Source organism: Petromyzon marinus, assembly GCF_048934315.1.
Source record: "Petromyzon marinus isolate PM22_M1 ecotype Great Lakes invasive population chromosome 78 unlocalized genomic scaffold, UKy_Petmar_22M1.pri1.0 chr78_unloc.2, whole genome shotgun sequence".
NCBI lineage: Eukaryota > Metazoa > Chordata > Hyperoartia > Petromyzontiformes > Petromyzontidae > Petromyzon > Petromyzon marinus.
The window spans coordinates 178,695-200,739 of record NW_027422626.1 but is presented as its reverse complement, the minus strand read 5'-3'; the positions used below and the strand labels follow the sequence as shown (position 1 = coordinate 200,739).

Sequence of the window (22,045 nt, the reverse complement as noted above, 5' to 3'; positions counted from 1 at the left end):
ACAGGAGAGGCCAGAGACGACCAATAGCGTCAATCACGGAGTGTCAATGTCTCTCGCTACCTACAGCAGCAGCATTCTTTATTATCAATGGCAATGAGCCGTGCTGTGTAGCCACGCGTGAGCATCACGGAGGTTGTGTTTTATTATTGTCAAGGCTGAGCGGGTGGTGGTGGTGATGGGGAATCGGACACGCTGGCATCCGTTCCTGCCACCCCCAACTTTGAGAAAGATGTCTCTGGGCGAGTTCTCAACCCAGGTAACTGTGCGAGTCTCCGGCCCGATCCTCGGCCTTGCTCACCAAACGAGCGATGTGGATGTCTACTTGAACACCAAAGGAACATTAAAGTCTCCCAAACGCAGCTGTCGGCAGTGGCTGAGCTCGCTTGCCATCAAGGAGATTCAATTGATTTTGATACCGTTGAAGTGTTACGCGGAACTAATTATTACTGGCCAAGATTAGTTGGAGAATAACAGACTCGGCGCAGCCTGGAAGCGTCTTAAATCTCGACCTTGAAGCTTTCGTGACTACAGGAATTAATATTCTTTGGGTCATTCGGTAAAGCCACGTGACTTTATCGAAAGACCCAAAGAATATGGAAGCGTATTATTAAGTAATTCATAACACACTTTGCAATTACTTACAGGTGAGTCGCATGCTAAGCGGCTGATTTACTGATATATTACTTGATTGCATAGACCCCCGCCTCTGATCTAGAATCCTGATGGGGTTCAACAACGATGGCACGGTCATCCTGCGCTATTTAAGACCAGACGCAGGTGGACTGTTTCACTATTCTGGCAAGTTTGCCCGAAGGTGCCGGATGTGATTTGCAGCGAAACGTCACGCTACCCAGATTTTGTAAATGTTGTGGATCCACTCTGCAATACACCGGTGGGCTAAAGTGGTGAACTATTTTGTCTCTTGTCAACGTGACACATCTTTTTACTGATTGGCCGTGTCGGGTGGTGGAGGGTTGCGACACATTTATAAATAACGCGATCTGACACAAAAACACCTTCACCGTGAATCATCGTGGTCGCGAAAGCGTGCGAGGTGTTAGACCGAGGTTTGGTAAATTGAACTTTTGGCGTTCATAATTGAACACGCGGGGAAAAGTTGTCAGGAGGACTTTGTGAAAGTTTTAATCGAGGCAAAACTTGAAACCTTTATTTGCAAATAACCACAGCGTGAAGTTTACGTCACGTGACCTGAAGATGAAATCAATGTTTTCTTACGACTCTCCTGAATATTTCCCTAAGCCACGACAGGGCGTTGATGGTGACATTGCTAGCAAGTGGTGTGCAGTGTTGGCCATTGTGGCTCTGGGGTGGTGGGTGGGGGGAGGGGCTCCTAACGTTCTATGTTACAGGACCCTAGCAGTTGTGCCTAGCGCAGACGTCTCTGTTCAACTCCACGCAACTTCCTCAGTGCAACTCCACACGGCCTCAGTTGCAACTCCTCCACACAACCTCGGTGCAACTCAACGTAACCTCGGTGCAACTCTACGTAACCCCAGAACAATTTCATTCAACCTTGCTCCAACTCCTCGCAACTTCAATGCAACTCCACGCGTTCTCTGTGCAACTCCCAAGCAACCTCGCGACATCGTACAAGGGGACAGCAAGAGGGAAGGAAGCGCAAATTGCTCCTCTATCATCGGCCATTCCAGGCAGTTAACAGGACCCGGTAACACCGTAAATACTTTGACATTCACATTTGCCTTGCTACTACTGCTACAGGCCTTGTGTTTGTATCGGGGGGAGTGGGGGGGGGGTCTCTAACGTTCTGTCTTCCAGAATCCTCTCCCTGGTCTACTCTCGCTCAAACATCAAACATCTCGGTACAGCTCCAAACCAAGGAAGCCCCAACGGGGCAGAGATCCCAGGCAGTGACGGGACAGGGAGCCAGGTCTGCGTCTTTGATGTCTCGGTTCAACTCCAGGCAGCTTCGTGTTGTACACGCGGAGTGGAGGGCGTGCAGATGTCTGGGGCGTCATCGGGAGAATCCAGGCCGTTAACGGGACACCTGGTAAAGTTAAAACGCCGTTGCCTTTCGCATTATCAACGACTACTTCAGGCTTTGCGTTCGTATCGGAGTTGGGGAGGGGGGGGTCGTCTTAACACCGTGTCTTCCAGAATCCCTCGCGTCTTCTGCGTCCTCGCGACGCCAGCAAAGAGGGGGAAGAGAGCTCATCGGTGAATCCAGGCAGTGGCAAGAGCTAAAGTCTGATTTACACAGACGTCTCTCTCGCTTCGAGCTCAACGCAAACCCTCTCGTGCGTCCCGTGAAGGAAGTGCGGATGTCTGGGGCGTCGTCGGGAAAACCCAGGCAGTTAACGGACCTCCTGGTAAAACCGCAGCTCCTGGGCCATCCGTTGCTTTCAAGTTTGTTGACTGTGGCAGTTGGGGGAGGGGGGGTTCCTTTAACGCTGCAACCTGCAGACTCCTCCACCCGTCTACTCGTGGAGGAGGCCCAAGGTCTGCGTCCGTCGGCGATTCCAGGCGTTTGTACCGGTACCTGGCGACACCACAAATACTTTGGCGTCTGTTTTAATTGGCCTAGCTCAGGGGTGGGCAAGTTTTTTAACTCACGGGTCACAATGGGTTCTAGAATTTGACCGAGGGGTGGGGCCAGGAACAGATGGATCGAGTGTTTGTGTTACCTAATATAAATCACGTGTAAAAATCATTACATGAAAGGATTTGGCCTTTTAACAGGTTAGCAAAGCATTAATTTGCAATGTAATTTAACAAATTGCACGAACATGAACAACACAAACATGTCGTAACGTGACTGATCAAACATCATGAAAACAACGCCATGTAATGGGGAAATGGCGGCATTACAGGAGAAAGGTAAAATTGAATTTAATAATCATTTGGACAAGTTCGACGGACCGGATTTAAAAGCCCAACGGGCCGTACTTTGCCCATGCCTGGCCTAGCTACTACCAGAGTTGTGTTTGTATCGGCAGTAGGCGGGGGGGGGGGTACTCTAACGTTCTGTCTTCCAGAATCCTCCCCGGGTCTACTCTCCTACTCGCTTTGAACATCATCTCAACATCTCGGTACAGCTCCAAACCAAGGAAGCCCCAACGGGGCAGAGATCCCAGGCAGTGACGGGACAGGGAGCCAGGTCTGCGTCTTTGATGTCTCGATTCAAGTGCAGAGGAAGGAAGTGCAAACGGTCGAATCGGCGGTGGATACGGGCAGTTAGCGGACCTCCTGGTAACACCGCAACTCCTTTGAATTTGCCTCGCTGCTGCTACTACTACAGGATTTGTTTGTATCGGGGAGGGGGGAGGGGCTCCTAACGTTCTGTGTTACAGGACCCCAGCAGTTGTGCCTAGCGCAGACGTCTCTGTTCAACTCCACGCAATTCCTTACTGGAACTCCACACGGCCTCGGTGCTACTCAACGCAGCCTTGATGCAACGTCAACACCGTCCATCAGGGAGTGTCAATGTCTCTTGTTACCCACAACAGCAACATTACTATGCAATGGTCATGAGCAGTGCTGCTAGGTAGCCACGAGTGTGAACACGGAGGTCGTGTTTATCATTGTCAAGGCCGAGCGGGCGATGGTGGCGATGGGCGGAATGGGAGAAACGCAACCCCCTACCGCTGTTACAACCCAGTCCTGGACAGGAGAGGCCAGAGACGACCAACAGCGTCCATCAGGGAGTGTCAATGTCTCTCGCTACCCACAGCAGCAGCATTCTTTATTATCAATGGCAATGAGCCGTGCTCTGTAGCCACGCGTGAGCATCATGGAGGTTGTGTTTTATTATTGTCAAGGCTGAGCGGGTGGTGGTGATGGGGAATCGGACACGCTGGCATCCGTTCCTGCCACCCCCAACTTTGAGAAAGATGTCTCTGGGCGAGTTCTCAACCCAGGTAACCGTGCGAGTCTCCGGCCCGATCCTCGGCCTTGCTCACCAAACGAGCGATGTGGATGTCTAGTTGAGGTTCGTTGACGTTTTGGTTTATGTAATTGGCCACGCGGGGAAAAGTTGTCGGCAAGACTGTTAAAGTTTTAAACGTGGCATAATCTGAAACCACAACGTTAAGTTTAAGTAATGTGACCTGAAGATTGAAATTAATGTTTTCTTATGGCTGTCCTGAATAGTTGCGTAACCAGGAAAGGGCGTTGATGGTGACTTTGCTAGCAAGCGGTGTGCAGTGTTGGCCTTTGGGGTGGTGGGGGGGGGCTCCTAACGTTCTGTTACAGGACCCCAGCAGTTGTGCCTAGCGCAGACGTCTCTGTTCAACTCCACGCAACTTCCTCAGTTGCAACTCACACGGCCTCAGTGCAACTCTTCCATACAACCTCGTTGCAACTTTACGTAACTTAAGAATACCTTCACGCAACCTTGCTCCAACTCCTCGCAACTTCAGTGCAACTTCAGTGCAACTCCACCCGGCCTCAGTTACAACTCCACACAACCTCGCTGCAACTCCTCTACACAACCTCGGTGCAACTCTACGTTACCTCGGTGCAACTCTACGTAACCTCAGAACACCTTCACGCAACCTTGCTCCAACTCCTCGCAACTTCAGTGCAACTCCACACGTTCTCTGTGCAACTCCCAAGCAACCTCGCGACATCGTACAAGGGGACAGCAAGAGGGAAGGAAGCGCAAATTGCTCCTCTATCATTGGCCATTCCAGGCAGTTAACGGGACCCGGTAACACCGTAAATACTTTGACATTCACATTTGCCTTGCTGCTACTACTACAGGAATTGTGTTTGTATCAGGGGGAGTGGGGGGGGGATCTCTAACGTTGTCGTCCAGATTCCTCTCCCTGGTCTACTCTCGCTCAAACATCAAACATCTCGGTACAGCTCCAAACCAAGGAAGCCCCAACGGGGCAGAGATCCCAGGCAGTGACGGGACAGGGAGCCAGGTCTACGTCTTTGATGTCTCGGTTCAACTCCACGCGGCTTCGTGTTTGTGCAAGCGGAGTGGAGGGCGTGCAGATGTCTGGGGCGTCGTCGGGAGAATCCAGGCCGTTAACGGGACACCTGGTAAAGTTAAAACGCCGTTGACATTCGCATTATCAACGACTACTTCAGGCTTTGCGTTCCTATCGGAGTTGGGGAGGGGGGGGTCGTCTTAACACCGTGTCTTCCAGAATCCCTCGCGTCTCCTGCGTCCTCACGACGCCAGCAAAGAGGGGGAAGAGAGATCATCGGTGAATCCAGGCAGTGGCAAGAGCTCAAGTCTGATTTACACAGACGTCTCTCTCGCTTCGAGCTCCACGCAAACCCTCTCGTGCGTCCCGTAAAGGAAGTGCGGACGTCTGGGGCGTCGTCGGGAAAACCCAGGCAGTTAACGGACCTCCTGGTAAAACCGCAACTCCTTTGGCCGTGCGTTTGAATTTGCCTCGCTGATGCTACTACAGGATTTGTTTGTATCGGGGAGGGGGGGGGCTCCTAACGTTCTGTGTTACAGGACCCCAGCAGTTGTGCCTAGCGCAGACGTCTCTGTTCAACTCCACGCAATTCCTTACTGGAACTCCACACAGCCTCGGTGCTACTCAACGCAACCTTGATGCAACGTCAACACCATCCACCAGGGAGTGTCAATGACTCTTGTACTTCCCACACGCCAACATTATTAATGGCAGTGAGCCTTGGCTGCGTAGCCCACACGTGGACATACGGAGGTCGTGTTTATCGTTGTCAAGGCTGAGCGGACGATGGTGGCGATGGGCGGAATGGGAGAAACGCAACCCCCTACCGCTGTTACAACCCAGTCCTGGACAGGAGAGGCCAGAGACGACCAACAGCGTCCATCAGGGAGTGTCAATGTCTCTCGCTACCCACAGCAGCAGCATTCATTATTATCAATGGCAATGAGCCGTGCTCTGTAGCCACGCGTGAGCATCACGGAGGTTGTGTTTTATTATTGTCAAGGCTGAGCGGGTGGTGGTGGTGATGGGGAATCGGACACGCTGGCATCCGTTCCTGCCACCCCCAACTTTGAGAAAGATGTCTGGGCGATTTCTCAACCCAGGTAACCGTGCGAGTCTCCGGCCGATCCTCGGCCTTACCAAACCAGCAATTAGTTTTCGTAATTGGAAACGCGGGGAAATGTTGTCGGCAGGACTTTGTGACAGTTTTAATCGAGGAAAAACTTGAAACCTTTATTTGCAAATGACCACAGCATGAAGTTTCTGTAATGTGACCTGAAGATTGAAATCAATGTTTTCTTAGGGCTATCCTGAATATTTCCCTAAGCCTGGAAAGGGCGTTGATGGTGACATTGCTAGCAAGCGGTGTGCAGTGTTGGCCATTGTGGCTCTGGGGTGGTGGGTGGGGGGGGGGCGCCTAACGTTCTATGTTACAGGACCCCAGCAGTTGTGCCTAGCGCAGACGTCTCTGTTCAACTCCACGCAACTTCCTCAGTTGCAACTCACACAGCCTCAGTTGCAACTCCACACAACCTCGGTGCAACTCTACATAACCTCAGAACAATTTCATTCAACCTTGCTCCAACTCCTCGCAACTTCAGTGCAACTCCACACGTTCTCTGTGCACCTCCCAAGCAACCTCGCGACATCGTACAAGGAGACAGCAAGAGGGAAGGAAGCGCAAATTGCTCCTCTATCATCGGCCATTCCACGCAGTTAACGGGACCCGGTAACACCGTAAATACTTTGACATTCACATTTGCCTTGCTGTGGCTACTACTACAGGCCTTCTGTTTGTATCAGGGGTAGTGGGGGGGGGGTCTCTAACGTTCTGTCTTCCAGAATCCTCTCCCTGGTCTACTCTCGCTCAAACATCAAACATCTCGGTACAGCTCCAAACCAAGGAAGTCTCAACAGGGCAGAGATCCCAGGCAGTGACAGGACAGGGAGCCAGGTCTGCAGCCTCCTACCACTGTTACAACCCAGTCCTGGACAGGAAGGGCCAGAGGAACACCAACACCGTCCATCAGGGAGTGTCAATGTCTCTTGCTACCCACAGCAGCAACATTATTACTATGCAATGGTCATGAGCAGTGCTGCTAGGTAGCCACGAGTGTGAACACGGAGGTTGTGTTTATCATTTTCAAGGCTCAGCAGGTGGTGGTGGTGAATCGGAAACGCAAGCTGATGCACAGAGCAAGCAGCCGCACTGCTGTACAACACCAACCCAGCCCTGGGTGGAAGGCGGGAGAAGCCGTACGGCCTTTACCATCCACCAGGGAGTGTCAATGACTCTTGTACTTCCCACACGGCAACATTATTTATCAATGGCAATGAGCCTTGGCTGTGATGCCTACACGTGGACATACGGAGGTCGTGTTTATCGTTGTCAAGGCCGAGCGGGTGATGGTGGCGATGGGCGGAATGGGAGAAACGCAACCCCCTACCGCTGTTACAACCCAGTCCTGGACAGGAGAGGCCAGAGACGACCAACAGCGTCCACCAGGGAGTGTCAATGTCTCTCGCCACCCACAGCAGCAGCATTCTTTATTATCAATGGCAATAAGCCGTGCTCTGTAGCCAAGCGTGAGCATCATGGAGGTTGTGTTTTATCATTGTCAAGGCTGAGCGGGTGGTGGTGGTGGTGATGGGGAATCGGACACGCTGGCATCCGTTCCTGCCACCCCCAACTTTGAGAAAGATGTCTCTGGGCGAGTTCTCAACCCAGGTAACCGTGCGAGTCTCCAGCCCGATCCTCGGCCTTGCTCACCAAACGAGTGATGTGGATGTCTATTTGAGGATTGTTTGACGTTTTGGTTTTCGTAATTGGCCACGCGGGGAAATGTCGGCAAGATTGTTAATTTTAAACGTGGCATAATCTGAAACCTCAATAGTAAACCACAACGTTAAGTTTATGTAATGTGACCTGAAGATTGAAATTAATGTTTTCTTACGTCTGTCCCGAAATATTTGCGTAACCAGGAAAGGGCGTTGATGGTGACATTGCTAGCAAGTGGTGTGCAGTGTTGGCCTTTGGGGTGGTGGGGGGGCTCCTAACGTTCTGTTACAGGACCCCAGCAGTTGCGCCTAGCGCAGACGTCTCTGTTCAACTCCACGCAATTCCTTACTGGAACTCCACACAGCCTCGCTGCTACTCAACGCCATCAGGGAGTGTCAATGTCTCTTGCTACCCACAGCAGTAACATTACTATGCTATGGTCATGAGCAGTGCTGCTAGGTAGCCACGAGTGTGAACACGGAGGTTGTGTTTATCATTGTCAAGGCTCAGCAGGTGGTGGTGGTGAATCTGAAACGAAAGCTGATGCACAGAGCAAGCAGCCGCACTGCTGTACAACACCAACCCAGCCCTGGGTGGAAGGCGGGAGAAGCCGTACGGCCTTTACCATCCACCAGGGAGTGTCAATGACTCTTGTACTTCCCACACGGCAACATTATTTATCTATGGCAATGAGCCTTGGCTGTGATGCCCACACGTGGACATACGGAGGTCGTGTTTATCGTTGTCAAGGCCGAGCAGGTGATGGTGGCGATGGGCGGAATGGGAGAAACGCAAACCCCCTACCGCTGTTACAACCCAGTCCTGGACAGGAGAGGCCAGAGATGACCAACAGCGTCCATCAGGGAGTGTCAATGTCTCTCGCTACCCACAGCAGCAGCAGCATTCTTTATTATCAATGGCAATGAGCCGTGCTGTGTAGCCACGCGTGAGCATCATGGAGGTTGTGTTTTATTATTGTCAAGGCTGAGGGGTGGTGGTGGTGGTGATGGGGAATCGGACACGCTGGCATCCGTTCCTGCCACCCCCAACTTTGAGAAAGATGTCTGGGCGAGTTCTCAACCCAGGTAACCGTGCGAGTCTCCGGCCCGATCCGCGGCCTTACTCACCAAACCAGCAATTAGTTTTCGTAATTGGCCACGCGGGGAAATGTCGGCAATACTTTGTGAAAGTTTTAATCGAGGAAAAACTTGAAACCTTTATTTGCAAATGACCACAGCATGAAGTTTCCGTAATGTGACCTGAATATTTCCCTAAGCCAGGAAAGGGCGTTGATGGTGACATTGCTAGCGAGCGGTGTGCAGTGTTGGCCATTGTGGCTCTGGGGTGGTGGGTGGGGGGGCTCCTAACGTTCTGTTACAGGACCCCAGCAGTTGTGTCTAGCGCAGACGTCTCTGTTCAACTCCACGCAACTTCCTCAGGTGCAACTCCACACGGCCTTCGTTACAACTCCCAAGCAACCTCGCTGCAACTCCACACAAACTCGGTCCAACTCTACGTAACCTCAGAACACCTTCACGCAACCTTGCTCCAACTCCTCACAACTTCAGTGCAACTCCACGCGTTCTCTGTGCAACTCCCAAGCAACCTCGCGACATCGTACAAGGGGACAGCAAGAGGGAAGGAAGCGCAAATTGCTCCTCTATCATCGGCCATTCCAGGCAGTTAACGGGACCCGGTAACACCGTAAATACTTTGACATTCACATTTGCCTTGCTGCTACTACTACAGGCCTTGTGTTTGTATCAGGGGGAGGGTGGGGGGGGGTCTCTAACGTTCTGTCTTCCAGAATCCTCTCCCTGGTCTACTCTCGCTCAAACATCAAACATCTCGGTACAGCTCCAAACCAAGGAAGCCCCAACGGGGCAGAGATCCCAGGCAGTGACGGGACAGGGAGCCAGGTCTGCGTCTTTGATGTCTCGGTTCAACTCCACGCGGCTTCGTGTTGTTGCAAGCGGAGTGGAGGGCGTGCAGATGTCTGGGGCGTCGTCGGGAGAATCGAGGCCGTTAACGGGACACCTGGTAAAGTTAAAACGCCGTTGCCATTCGCATTATCAACGACTACTTCAGGCTTTGCTTTCGTATCGGATTTGGGGGGGGGGGGTTCTTAACACCGTGTCTTCCAGAATCCCTCGCGTCTCCTGCGTCCTTGCAATGCCAGCAAAGAGGGGAATGTGAGATCATCGTTGAATCCAGGCAGTGGCAAGAGCTCAAGTCTGATTTACACAGATGTCTCTCTCGCTTCGAGCTCCACACAAACCCTCTCATGCGTCCCGTGAAGGAAGTGCGGATGTCTGGGGCGTCGTCGGGAAAACCCAGGCAGTTAACGGACCTCCTGGTAAAACCGCAGCTCCTGGGCCATCCGTTGCTTTCAAGTTTGTTGACTGTGGCAGTTGGAGGGGGGGGTTCCTTTAACGCTGCAACCTGCAGACTCCTCCACCCGGCTACTTGCGGAGGAGGAGGCCCAAGGTCTGCGTCCGTCGGCGATTCCAGGCGGTTGTACCGGTACCTGGCGACACCAGAAATACTTTGGCGTCTGTTTTAATTGGCCTAGCTAATACCAGAGTTGTGTTTGTATCGGCAGTTGGGGGGGGGGGGTACTCTAACGTTCTGTCTTCCAGAATCCTCCCCGGGTCTACTCTCCTACTCGCTTTGAACATCATCTCAACATCTCGGTACAGCTCCAAACCAAGGAAGCCCCAACGGGGCAGAGATCCCAGGCAGTGACAGGACAGGGAGCCAGGTCTGCGTCTTTGATGTCTCGGTTCAAGTGCAGAGGAAGGAAGTGCAAACGGTCGAATCGGCGGTGGATACGGGCAGTTAACGGACCTCCTGGTAACACCGCAACTCCTTTGGCCGTGCGTTTGAATTTGCCTCGCTGCTACTACAGGATTTGTTTGTATCGTGGAGCGGGGAGGGGCTCCTAACGTTCTGTGTTACAGGACCCCAGCAGTTGTGCCTAGCGCAGACGTCTCTGCAATTCCTTACTGGAACTCCACACAGCCTCGGTGCTACTCAACGCAACCTTGATGCAACTCCAACACCGTCCATCAGGGAGTGTCAATGTCTCTTGTTACCCACAGCAGCAACATTATTACTATGCAATGGTCATGAACAGTGCCGCTAGGTAGCCACGAGTGTGAACACGGAGGTTGTGTTTATCATTGTCAAGGCTCAGCAGGTGGTGGTGGTGGTGAATCGGAAACGCAAGCTGATGCACAGAGCCAGCAGCCGCACTGCTGTACAACACCAACCCAGCCCTGGGTGGAAGGCGGGAGAAGCCATACAGCCTTTACCATCCACCAGGGAGTGTCAATGACTCTTGTACTTCCCATACAGCAACATTATTTATCAATGGCAGTGAGCCTTGGCTGTGTAGACCACACGTGGACATACGGAGGTCGTGTTTATCATTGTCAAGGCTGAGCGGGCGATGGTGGCGATGGGCGGAATGGGAGACACGCAACCCCCTACCGCTGTTACAACCCAGTCCTGGACAGGAGAGGCCAGAGACGACCAACAGCGTCCATCAGGGAGTGTCAATGTCTCTCGCTACCCACAGCAGCAGCATACTTTATTATCAATGGCAATGAGCCGTGCTCTGTAGCCACGCGTGAGCATCATGGAGGTTGTGTTTTATTATTGTCAAGGCTGAGCGGGTGGTGGTGGCGGTGATGGGGAATCGGACACGCTGGCATCCGTTCCTGCCACCCCCAACTTTGAGAAAGATGTCTGGGCGAGTTCTCAACCCAGGTAACGTTGCGAGTCTCCGGCCTGGTCCTCGGCCTTGCTCACCAAACGAGCGATTAGTTTTTGTAATTGGCCACGCGTGGAAAAGTTGTCAGGAGGACTTTGAAACTTTTTAACGAGTCAATACTTGAAGCCTAGTTATAGAATAACCACAGCATGAAGTTTACGTAATGTGACCTGAAGATTGAAATCAATGTTTTCTTACGGCTATCCTGAATATTTCCCTGAGCCAGGAAAGGGCTTTGATGGTGACATTGCTAGCGAGCGGTGTTCAGTGTTGGCCATTGTGGCTCTGGGGTGGTGGGTGGGGTGAGGGGCTCCTAACGTTCTGTTACAGACGTCTCTGTTCAACTCCGCAACTTCCTCGGTGCAACGCCACACGGTCTCTGCAACTCCACACGGCCTCAGTTACAACTCCACACAACCTCGCTGCAACTACTCCACACAACCTCGGTGCAACTCCACGTAACCTCGGAACAATTTCATTCAACCTTGCTCCAACCCCTTGCAGCTCCAGTGCCATCCGTTGCTTTCAAGTTTGGGACTGGGACTTGGGGGAGGGTGGGGGGGGGGGTCTCTAATTCGCTGTCTTCTAGAATTACCATCCAGCGTCTCTTGACTCAGAACATTCCCGCCAGAGCTCCTCCAAGCAACAGTCTCTCACGTGGTCACAGCCAAGTCCTGGACAGGGGAGGCTTGAGAAAACCAACACCGTCAGGGAGTGTCAATGTCTCTTGTTACCCACAGCAGCAACATTATTACTGTGAAATGGTCATGAGCAGTGCTGCTAGGTAGCCACAAGTGTGAACACGGAGGTTGTGTTTATCATTGTCAAGGCTGAGCGGGTGATGGTGATGGGGAATCGGACACGCTGGCATCCGTTCCTGCCACCCCCAACTTTGAGAAAGATGTCTGGGCGAGTTCTCAACCAGGTAACCGTGCGAGTCTCCGGCCCGATCCTCGGCCTTGCTCACCAAACGAGCGATTAGTTTTCGTAATTGGAAACGCGGGGAAAAGTTGTCAGGAGGACTTTGTGAAAGTTTTAATCGAGGCAAAACTTGAAACCTTTATTTGCAAATAACCACAGCATGAAGTTTACGTAATGTGACCTGAAGCTTGAAATCAATGTTTTCTTACGGCTATTCTGAATATTTCCCTAAGCCAGGAAAGGGCGTTGATGGTGACATTGCTAGCGAGCGGTGTGCAGTGTTGGCCATTGTGGCTCTGGGGTGGTGGGTGGGGGGAGGGGCTCCTAACGTTCTATGTTACAGGACCCCAGCAGTTGTGCCTAGCGCAGACGTCTTTGTTCAACTCCACGCAACTTCCTCAGTTGCAACTCACACGGCCTCAGTGCAACTCTTCCATACAACCTCGCTGCAACTCCTCCACACAACTCCGTGCAACTCCACGTAACCTCAGAACAATTTCATTCAACCTTGCTCCAACTCCTCGCAACTTCAGTGCAACTCCACACGTTCTCTGTGCAACTCCCAAGCAACCTCGCGACATCGTACAAGGGGACAGCAAGAGGGAAGGAAGCGCAAATTGCTCCTCTATCATCGGTCATTCCAGGCAGTTAACGGGACCCGGTAACACCGTAAATACTTTGACATTCACATTTGCCTTACTGCTACTGCTACTACTGGCCTTGTGTTTGTATCAGGGGGAGTGGGGGGGGTCTCTAACGTTCTGTCTTCCAGAATCCTCTCCCTGGTCTACTCTCGCTCAAACATCAAACATCTCGGTACAGCTCCAAACCAAGGAAGCCCCAACGGGGCAGAGATCCCAGGCAGTGACAGGACAGGGAGCCAGGTCTGCGTCTCGATGTCTCGGTTCAAGTGCAGAGGAAGGAAGTGCAAACGGTCGAATCGGTGGTGGATACGGGCAGTTAGCGGACCTCCTGGTAACACCGCAACTCCTTTGGCCGTGCGTTTGAATTTGCATCGCTGCTACTACTACAGGATTTGTTTGTATCGGGGTGGGGGGAGGGGCTCCTAACGTTGTGTTACAGGACCCCAGCAGTTGTGCCTAGCGCAGACGTCTCTGTTCAACTTCACGCAACTTCTTACTGGAACTCCACACAGCCTCGGTGCCACTCAACGCAACCTTGATGCAACTCCAACACCGTCCATCAGGGAGTGTCAATGTCTCTTGCTACCCACAGCAACAACATTATTACTATGCAATGGTCATGAGCAGTGCTGCTAGGTAGCCACGAGTGTGAACATGGAGGTTGTGTTCATCATTGTCAAAGCTCAGCAGGTGGTGGTGGTGGTGATGATGATGGGGAATCGGACACGCTGGCATCCGTTCCTGCCACCCCCAACTTTGAGAAAGATGTAAGGGCGAGTTCTCAACCCAGGTAACCGTGCGAGTCTCCGGCCCGATCCTCAGCCTTGCTCACCAAACGAGCGATGTGGATGCCTATTTGAAGTTTGACGTTTTGGTTTTCGTGATTGGCCACGCGGGGAAAAGTTGTCGGCAGTACTTTGTGAAAGTTTTATTCGAGGCAAAACTTGAAACTTAATTAGCAAATGACCACAGCGTGAAGTTTACGTAATGTGACCTCAAGATTGAAATCAATGTTTTCTTATGGCTGTCCTGAATATTTCTCTAAGCCAGGAAAGGGCGTTGATGGTGACATTGCTAGCAAGCGGTGTGCAGTGTTGGCCATTGTGGCTCTGGGGTGGTGGGTGGGGGAGGGGCTCCTAACGTTCTATGTTACAGGACCGCAGCAGTTGTGCCTAGCGCAGACGTCTCTGTTAACCTCCACGCAATCCTTTACTGGAACTCCACACAGCCTCGGTGCTACTCAACGGAACCTTGATGCAACGTCAACACCGTCCATCAGGGAGTGTCAATGTCTCTTGCTACCCACAGCGGCAACATTATTACTATTCAGTGGTCATGAGCAGTGCTGCTAGGTAGCCACGAGTGTACACGGAGGTTGTGTTTTGTTGTCAAGGCTGAGCGGGTGGTGGTGGTGGTGATGGGGAATCGGACACGCTGGCATCCGTTCCTGCCATCCCCAACTTTGAGAAAGATGTCCCTGGGCGAGTTCTCAACCCAGGTAACCGTGCGAGTCTCCGGCCCGATCCTCGGCCTTGCTCACCAAACGAGTGATTAGTTTTCGTAATTGGAAACGCGGGGAAAAGTTGTCAGGAGGACTTTGAACGTTTTTAACGAGTCAAAACTTGAAGCCTAGTTAGAGAATAACCACAGCATGAAGTTTAGATCATGTGACCTGAAGATTGAAATCAATGTTTTCTTACGACTATCCTGCATATTTACCTAAGCCAGGAGTGGAGTCTGGAGCGAGGATCAGGAGTGGCGTGGAGTCTGGAGGGAGGATCAGGAGTGGAGTCTGGAGCGAGAATCAGAAGTGGAGTCTGGAGCGAGGATCTGGACCGAGGATCAGGAGTGGAGTCTGAAGTGAGGATCAGGAGTGGAGTCTGGAGCGAGGATCAGGAGTTGAGTGGAGTCTGGAGCGAGGATCAGGAGTGGAGTCTGGAGCGAGGATCAGGAGTGGAGTGGAGTCTGGAGTGAGGATCAGGAGTGGAGTCTGGAGCGAGGATCAGGAGTTGAGTGGAGTCTGGAGCGAGGATCAGGAGTGGAGTCTGGAGCGAGGATCAGGAGTGGAGTGGAGTCTGGAGTGAGGATCAGGAGTGGAGTGGAGTCTGGAGCGAGGATCAGAAGTGGAGTCTGGAGGGAGGATCTGGAGTGGAGTCTGGAGCGAGGATCAGGAGTGGAGTATGGAGTGAGGATCTGGAGCGAGGATCAGGAGTGGAGTCTGGAGCGAGGATCAGGAGTGGAGTCTGGAGCGAGGATCAGGAGTGGAGTCTGGAGCGAGGATCTGGAGTGGAGTCTGGAGCGAGGATCAGGAGTGGAGTCTGGAGCGAGGATCAGGAGTGGAGTCTGGAGCGAGGATCTGGAGTGGAGTCTGGAGCGAGGATCAGGAGTGGAGTCTGGAGCAGGGATCCGGAGTGGAGTCTGGAGCGAGGATCAGGAGTGGAGTCTGGAGCAGGGATCCGGAGTGGAGTCTTGAGCTAGGGTCAGGAGTGGAGTCTGGAGTCTGGAGCGAGGATCAGGAGTGGAGTCTGGAGCGAGGATCAGGAGTGGAGTCTGGAGCAGGGATCCGGAGTGGAGTCTTGAGCTAGGGTCAGGAGTGGAGTCTGGAGCGAGGATCAGGAGTGGAGTCTGGAGCGAGGATCAGGAGTGGAGTCTGGAGCGAGGATCAGGAGTGGAGTCTGGAGCGAGGATCAGGAGTGGAGTCTGGAGCGAGGATCAGGAGTGGAGCCTGGAGCGAGGACCTGGAGTGGAGTGTGGCGCGAGGATCAGGAGTGGAGTCTGGAGCGAGGCTCAGGAGTGGAGTCTGGAGCGAGGATCAGGAGTGGAGTCTGGAGCGATGATCAGGAGTGGAGTCTGGAGCGAGGATCAGGAGTGGAGTCTGGAGCGAGGACCTGGAGTGGAGTGTGGCGTGAGGATCAGGAGTGGAGTCTGGAGCGAGGGTCTAGAGTGGAGTCTGGAGCGAGGATCAGGAGTGGAGTCTGGAGCGAGGATCAGGAGTGGAGTCTGGAGCGAGGATCAGGAGTGGAGTCTGGAGCGAGGATCAGGAGTGGAGTCTGGAGCGAGGATAAGGAGTGGAGTCTGGAGCGAGGATAAGGAGTGGAGTCTGGAGCGAGGATCAGGAGTGGAGTGGAGTCTGGAGTGAGGATCAGGAGTGGAGTCTGGAGCGAGGATCAGGAGTGGAGTGGAGTCTGGAGCGAGGATCAGAAGTGGAGTCTGGAGGGAGGATCAGGAGTGGAGTATGGAGTGAGGATCTGGAGCGAGGATCAGGAGTGGAGTCTGGAGCGAGGATCAGGAGTGGAGTCTGGAGCGAGGATCTGGAGTGGAGTCTGGAGCGAGGATCAGGAGTGGAGTCTGGAGCGAGGATCAGGAGTGGAGTCTGGAGCGAGGATCTGGAGTGGAGTCTGGAGCGAGGATCAGGAGTGGAGTCTGGAGCGAGGATCAGGAGTGGAGTCTGGAGCGAGGATCTGGAGTGGAGTCTGGAGCGAGGATCAGGAGTGGAGTCTGGAGCGAGGATCAGGAGTGGAGTCTGGAGCGAGGATCTGGAGCGAGGATCAGGAGTGGAGTCTGGAGTGAGGATCAGCAGTATAGTCTGGAGCGAGGATCAGGAGTGGAGTCTGGAGCAGGGATCCGGAGTGGAGTCTGGAGCGAGGATCAGGAGTGGAGTCTGGAGCAGGGATCCGGAGTGGAGTCTTGAGCTAGGGTCAGGAGTGGAGTCTGGAGTCTGGAGCGAGGATCAGGAGTGGAGTCTGGAGCGAGGATCAGGAGTGGAGTCTGGAGCGAGGATCAGGAGTGGAGTCTGGAGCGAGGATCAGGAGTGGAGTCTGGAGCAGGGATCCGGAGTGGAGTCTGGAGTCTGGAGCGAGGATCAGGAGTGGAGTCTGGAGCGAGGATCAGGAGTGGAGTCTGGAGCGAGGATCAGGAGTGGAGTGGAGTCTGGAGCGAGGATCAGGAGTGGAGTCTGGAGCGAGGATCAGGAGTGGAGCCTGGAGCGAGGACCTGGAGTGGAGTGTGGCGCGAGGATCAGGAGTGGAGTCTGGAGCGAGGCTCAGGAGTGGAGTCTGGAGCGAGGATCAGGAGTGGAGTCTGGAGCGATGATCAGGAGTGGAGTGGAGTCTGGAGCGAGAATCAGGAGTGGAGTCTGGAGCGAGGACCTGGAGTGGAGTGTGGCGCGAGGATCAGGAGTGGAGTCTGGAGCGAGGGTCAGGAGTGGAGTCTGGAGCGAGGATCAGGAGTGGAGTCTGAAGCGAGGATCAGGAGTGGAGTCTGGAGCGAGGATCAGGAGTGGAGTCTGGAGCGAGGATCAGGAGTGGAGTCTGGAGCGAGGATCTGGAGTGGAGTCTGGAGCGAGGATCAGGAGTGGAGCCTGGAGCGAGGACCTGGAGTGGAGTGTGGCGCGAGGATCAGGAGTGGAGTCTGGAGTGAGGATCAGGAGTGGAGTGGAATCTGGAGTGAGGAGCTGGAGTGGAGTCTGGAGTGAGGATCAGGAGTGGAGTCTGGAGTGAGGATCTGGAAGTGGAATCTGGATTGTGGAGTCTGGAGCAAGGATCAGGAGTGGAGTGGAGTCTGGAGCGAGGATCAGGAGTAGAGTGGAGTCTGGAGTGAGGATCAGGAGTGGAATCTGGAGTGAGGATCAGGAGTGGAGTCTGGAGCGAGGATCAGGAGTGGAGTCTGGAGCGAGGATCAGGAGTGGAGTCTGGAGCGAGGATCAGGAGTGGAGTGGAGTCTGGAGCGAGGATCAGGAGTGGAGTCTGGAGCGAGGACCTGGAGTGGAGTGTGGCGCGAGGATCAGGAGTGGAGTCTGGTGCGAGGCTCAGGAGTGGAGTCTGGAGCGAGGATCAGGAGTGGAGTCTGGAGCGATGATCAGGAGTGGAGTCTGGAGCGAGGATCTGGAGTGGAGTCTGGAGCGAGGATCAGGAGTGGAGCCTGGAGCGAGGATCAGGAGTGGAGTCTGGAGCGAGGATCAGGAGTGGAGTCTGGAGCGAGGATCAGGAGTGGAGTCTGGAGCGAGGATAAGGAGTGGAGTCTGGAGCGAGGATAAGGAGTGGAGTCTGGAGCGAGGATCAGGAGTGGAGTGGAGTCTGGAGCGAGGATCAGAAGTGGAGTCTGGAGGGAGGATCAGGAGTGGAGTATGGAGTGAGGATCTGGAGCGAGGATCAGGAGTGGAGTCTGGAGCGAGGATCAGGAGTGGAGTGGAGTCTGGAGTGAGGATCAGGAGTGGAGTCTGGAGCGAGGGTCAGGAGTGGAGTCTGGAGCGAGGATCAGGAGTGGAGTCTGGAGCGAGGATCAGGAGTGGAGTCTGGAGCGAGGATCAGGAGTGGAGTCTGGAGCGAGGATCAGGAGTGGAGTATGGAGTGAGGATCTGGAGCGAGGATCAGGAGTGGAGTCTGGAGCGAGGATCAGGAGTGGAGTCTGGAGCGAGGATCAGGAGTGGAGTGGAGTCTGGAGTGAGGATCAGGAGTGGAGTCTGGAGTGAGGATCTGGAGCGAGGATCAGGAGTGGAGTCTGGAGCGAGGATCAGGAGTGGAGTCTGGAGCGAGGATCAGGAGTGGAGTCTGGAGCGAGGATCAGGAGTGGAGTATGGAGTGAGGATCTGGAGTGAGGATCAGGAGTATAGTCTGGAGCGAGGATCAGGAGTGGAGTCAGGAGTGAGGATCAGGAGTGGAGTCTGGAGTGAGGATCAGGAGTGGAGTCTGGAGCGAGGATCAGGAGTGGAGTGGAGTCTGGAGCGAGGATCAGGAGTGGAGTCTGGAGCGAGGATCTGGAGTGGAGTCTGGAGCGAGGATCAGGAGTGGAGTCTGGAGCGAGGATCAGGAGTGGAGTCTGGAGTGAGGATCAGCAGTATAGTCTGGAGCGAGGATCAGGAGTGGAGTCTGGAGCAGGGATCCGGAGTGGAGTCTGGAGCGAGGATCAGGAGTGGAGTCTGGAGCAGGGATCCGGAGTGGAGTCTTGAGCTAGGGTCAGGAGTGGAGTCTGGAGTCTGGAGCGAGGATCAGGAGTGGAGTCTGGAGCGAGGATCAGGAGTGGAGTCTGGAGCGAGGATCAGGAGTGGAGTCTGGAGCAGGGATCCGGAGTGGAGTCTTGAGCTAGGGTCAGGAGTGGAGTCTGGAGTCTGGAGCGAGGATCAGGAGTGGAGTCTGGAGCGAGGATCAGGAGTGGAGTCTGGAGCGAGGATCAGGAGTGGAGTGGAGTCTGGAGCGAGGATCAGGAGTGGAGTCTGGAGCGAGGATCATGAGTGGAGCCTGGAGCGAGGACCTGGAGTGGAGTGTGGCGCGAGGATCAGGAGTGGAGTCTGGAGCGAGGCTCAGGAGTGGAGTCTGGAGCGAGGATCAGGAGTGGAGTCTGGAGCGAGGATCAGGAGTGGAGTCTGGAGCGAGGATCAGGAGTGGAGTCTGGAGCGAGGATCAGGAGTGGAGTCTGGAGCGAGGATCTGGAGTGGAGTCTGGAGCGAGGATCAGGAGTGGAGTCTGGAGTGAGGATCTGGAGCGAGGATCAGGAGTGGAGTCTGGAGCGAGGATCAGGAGTGGAGTCTGGAGTGAGGATCTGGAGTATAGTCTGGAGCGAGGATCAGGAGTGGAGTCAGGAGTGAGGATCAGGAGTGGAGTCTGGAGTGAGGATCAGGAGTGGAGTCTGGAGCGAGGATCAGGAGTGGAGTGGAGTCTGGAGTGAGGATCAGGAGTGGAGTCTGGAGCGAGGATCAGGAGTGGAGTGAAGTCTGGAGCGAGGATCAGGAGTGGAGTCTGGAGCGAGGATCAGGAGTGGAGTCTGGAGCGAGGATGTGGAGTGGAGTCTGGAGTGAAGATCACGAGTGGAGTGGATTCTGGAGCGAGGATCAGGAGTGGAGTGGATTCTGGAGCGAGGATCAGGAGTGGAGTCTGGAGCGAGGATCAGGAGTGGAGTCTGGATCAAAGTGGCAGCAGCCCCGAATCATCAACGACTACTTCACGCTTTGCGTTCGTATCGTAGTTTGGGGCGGGGGGGTTCCTAACGTTTCACGAGCGATGTACATAACAGAAGTTGGTTTTTGTGCGTGTGCTAGAACCAGTGACGAATTGGCACGTTTTGTTCACGCGACAAACCTTACCCCAATTGGCCGTGTCGGGTGGTGGCGGGTTTTAACGACACATTTAATATAAATTTCGATTTAAAGCTTTTGCGACTGCAAGGATTCATCGTCTTTGGTTCTTTTGGTAAAGTCACCGCCACGTAGAATGAGAATAAAATAATAAAATAAGACGATAAAATTCTCACTACGTTTCGAGACGACAGTTCTGTTCTTTCACCTGAAGAAGGCTACTTGTGTTGTGGCCGAAACGTCGTGAGATTTTTTTCGTTTTATTTCATTTCATTCTTTTACTCTCATTCTACGTGACTTGACCGAAAGAACCAAAGGAGACTTTTAATATGTTTACGCGATCAAACCCAAAAACAACAACTCTGTTACGCTTTTACAAACGGTTGCGTTGCTACTAGAATTCGTGTTCTCACGTCAGGAGTTGTGGGCTGGGTAGGAGGAAGGGGGAGGGGTTGTTGTGTTCACGCCGCCTCCTACAGACTCCCTCGCGTCTCCTGCGTGCTCGCAACAACAACAGCAGCAACAGCAGCAGCAAAGAGAGGGGTCGTGGGCGAAACCCAGGCGTTCCCAGCAGGAGCACCGAGTTTGATTTATACAGACGGTCGCTCTCGGTTCGAACTGCGCGCAAACCCTCCGTGTGTGTGTCACTGTGTGTGTGTGTGACACTGTGTGTGTGTCACTGTGTGTGTCACTGTGTGTGTGTCACTGTGTGTGTGTGTGTCACTGTGTGTGTGTGTGTCACTGTGTGTGTGTCACTGTGTGTGTGTGTGTCACTGTGTGTGTGTGTCACTGTGTGTGTGTGTGTGTGTCACTGTGTGTGTGTGTGTCACTGTGTGTGTGTGTGTGTCACTGTGTGTGTGTCACTGTGTGTGTGTGTGTGTGTCACTGTGTGTGTGTGTGTCACTGTGTGTGTGTGTGTGTGTCACTGTGTGTGTGTGTGTCACTGTGTGTGTGTGTGTCACTGTGTGTGTGTGTGTGTGTCACTGTGTGTGTGTGTGTCACTGTGTGTTTGTGTGTGTGTCACTGTGTGTTTGTGTGTGTGTCACTGTGTGTTTGTGTGTGTGTCACTGTGTTTGTGTGTGTGTCACTGTGTGTGTGTGTCACTGTGTGTGTCACTGTGTGTGTGTCACTGTGTGTGTGTGTCACTGTGTGTGTGTCCGTCGTGCGCCGGTGTCTGGGCTGCGTCGTCGTCGTCGGAGAATCCGGGGCCGGTGTCTGGGGCACCCGGTAAAAACCCAATAAATCCTCTGGCACGAATCCAACGCTTCTTTTACAAACGTCGCGTTTTTATCCGTGATTTGTGTCCGTTTGTCGTGAGTCGGAGGTGCTGGGCTGGGGGGGGGGGTGTTGTGTTAACGCCGTGTCTTGCAGACTCTCTCGCGTCTCCTGCGTGCTCGCAATAACAACAGCAGCAGCAGCAAAGGGGGAGAGAGAGATCATCGGTGAACCCAGGGCGGTTACAGGAGCCCCGAGCCTGCCTCACGCAGATGTCTCTTGGGTTGGAACCCCAACGGGGCAGAGATCCCAGACAGTGACGGGACAGGGAGCCAGGTCTGCGTCTCGATGTCTCGGTTCAAGTGCAGAGGAAGGAAGTGCAAACGGTCGAATCGGCGGTGGATACGGGCAGTTGGCGGACCTCCTGGTAACACCGCAACTCCTTTGGCTGTACGTTTGAATTTGCCTCGCTGCTGCTACTACTACAGGATTTGTTTGTATCGGGAGGGGGGGGGGCTCCTAACGTTCTGTGTTACAGGACCCCAGCAGTTGTGCCTAGCGCAGACGTCTCTGCAATTCCTTACTGGAATTCCACACAGCCTCGGTGCTACTCAACGCAACCTTGATGCAATGTCAACACCGTCCATCAGGGAGTGTCAATGTCTCGTTACCCACAACAGCAACATTATTACTATGCAATGGTCATGAGCAGTGCTGCTAGGTAGC

General features: G+C 53.7%; 1 protein-coding gene and 1 long non-coding RNA gene across 2 annotated transcripts in view; one reads left to right on the top strand and one right to left on the bottom strand.

The window, feature by feature from the left end:
• LOC142908303 (uncharacterized) overlaps positions 1-20,151 on the top strand; it is a 29,372-nt gene extending 9,221 nt beyond the window's left edge. The window contains exons 3-4 of the mRNA XM_076058817.1: positions 7,074-10,864; positions 11,114-20,151. The gene's annotated coding sequence lies outside the window, so the exon portion shown is untranslated. The remainder of the gene's footprint in view (positions 1-7,073; positions 10,865-11,113) is intronic.
• Positions 1-22,045, bottom strand: part of LOC142908308 (uncharacterized) — a 49,584-nt gene that overhangs the window by 10,120 nt on the left and 17,419 nt on the right. The window contains exon 2 of the long non-coding RNA XR_012931675.1: positions 1,471-1,491. This is a non-coding gene — a long non-coding RNA (uncharacterized LOC142908308). The remainder of the gene's footprint in view (positions 1-1,470; positions 1,492-22,045) is intronic.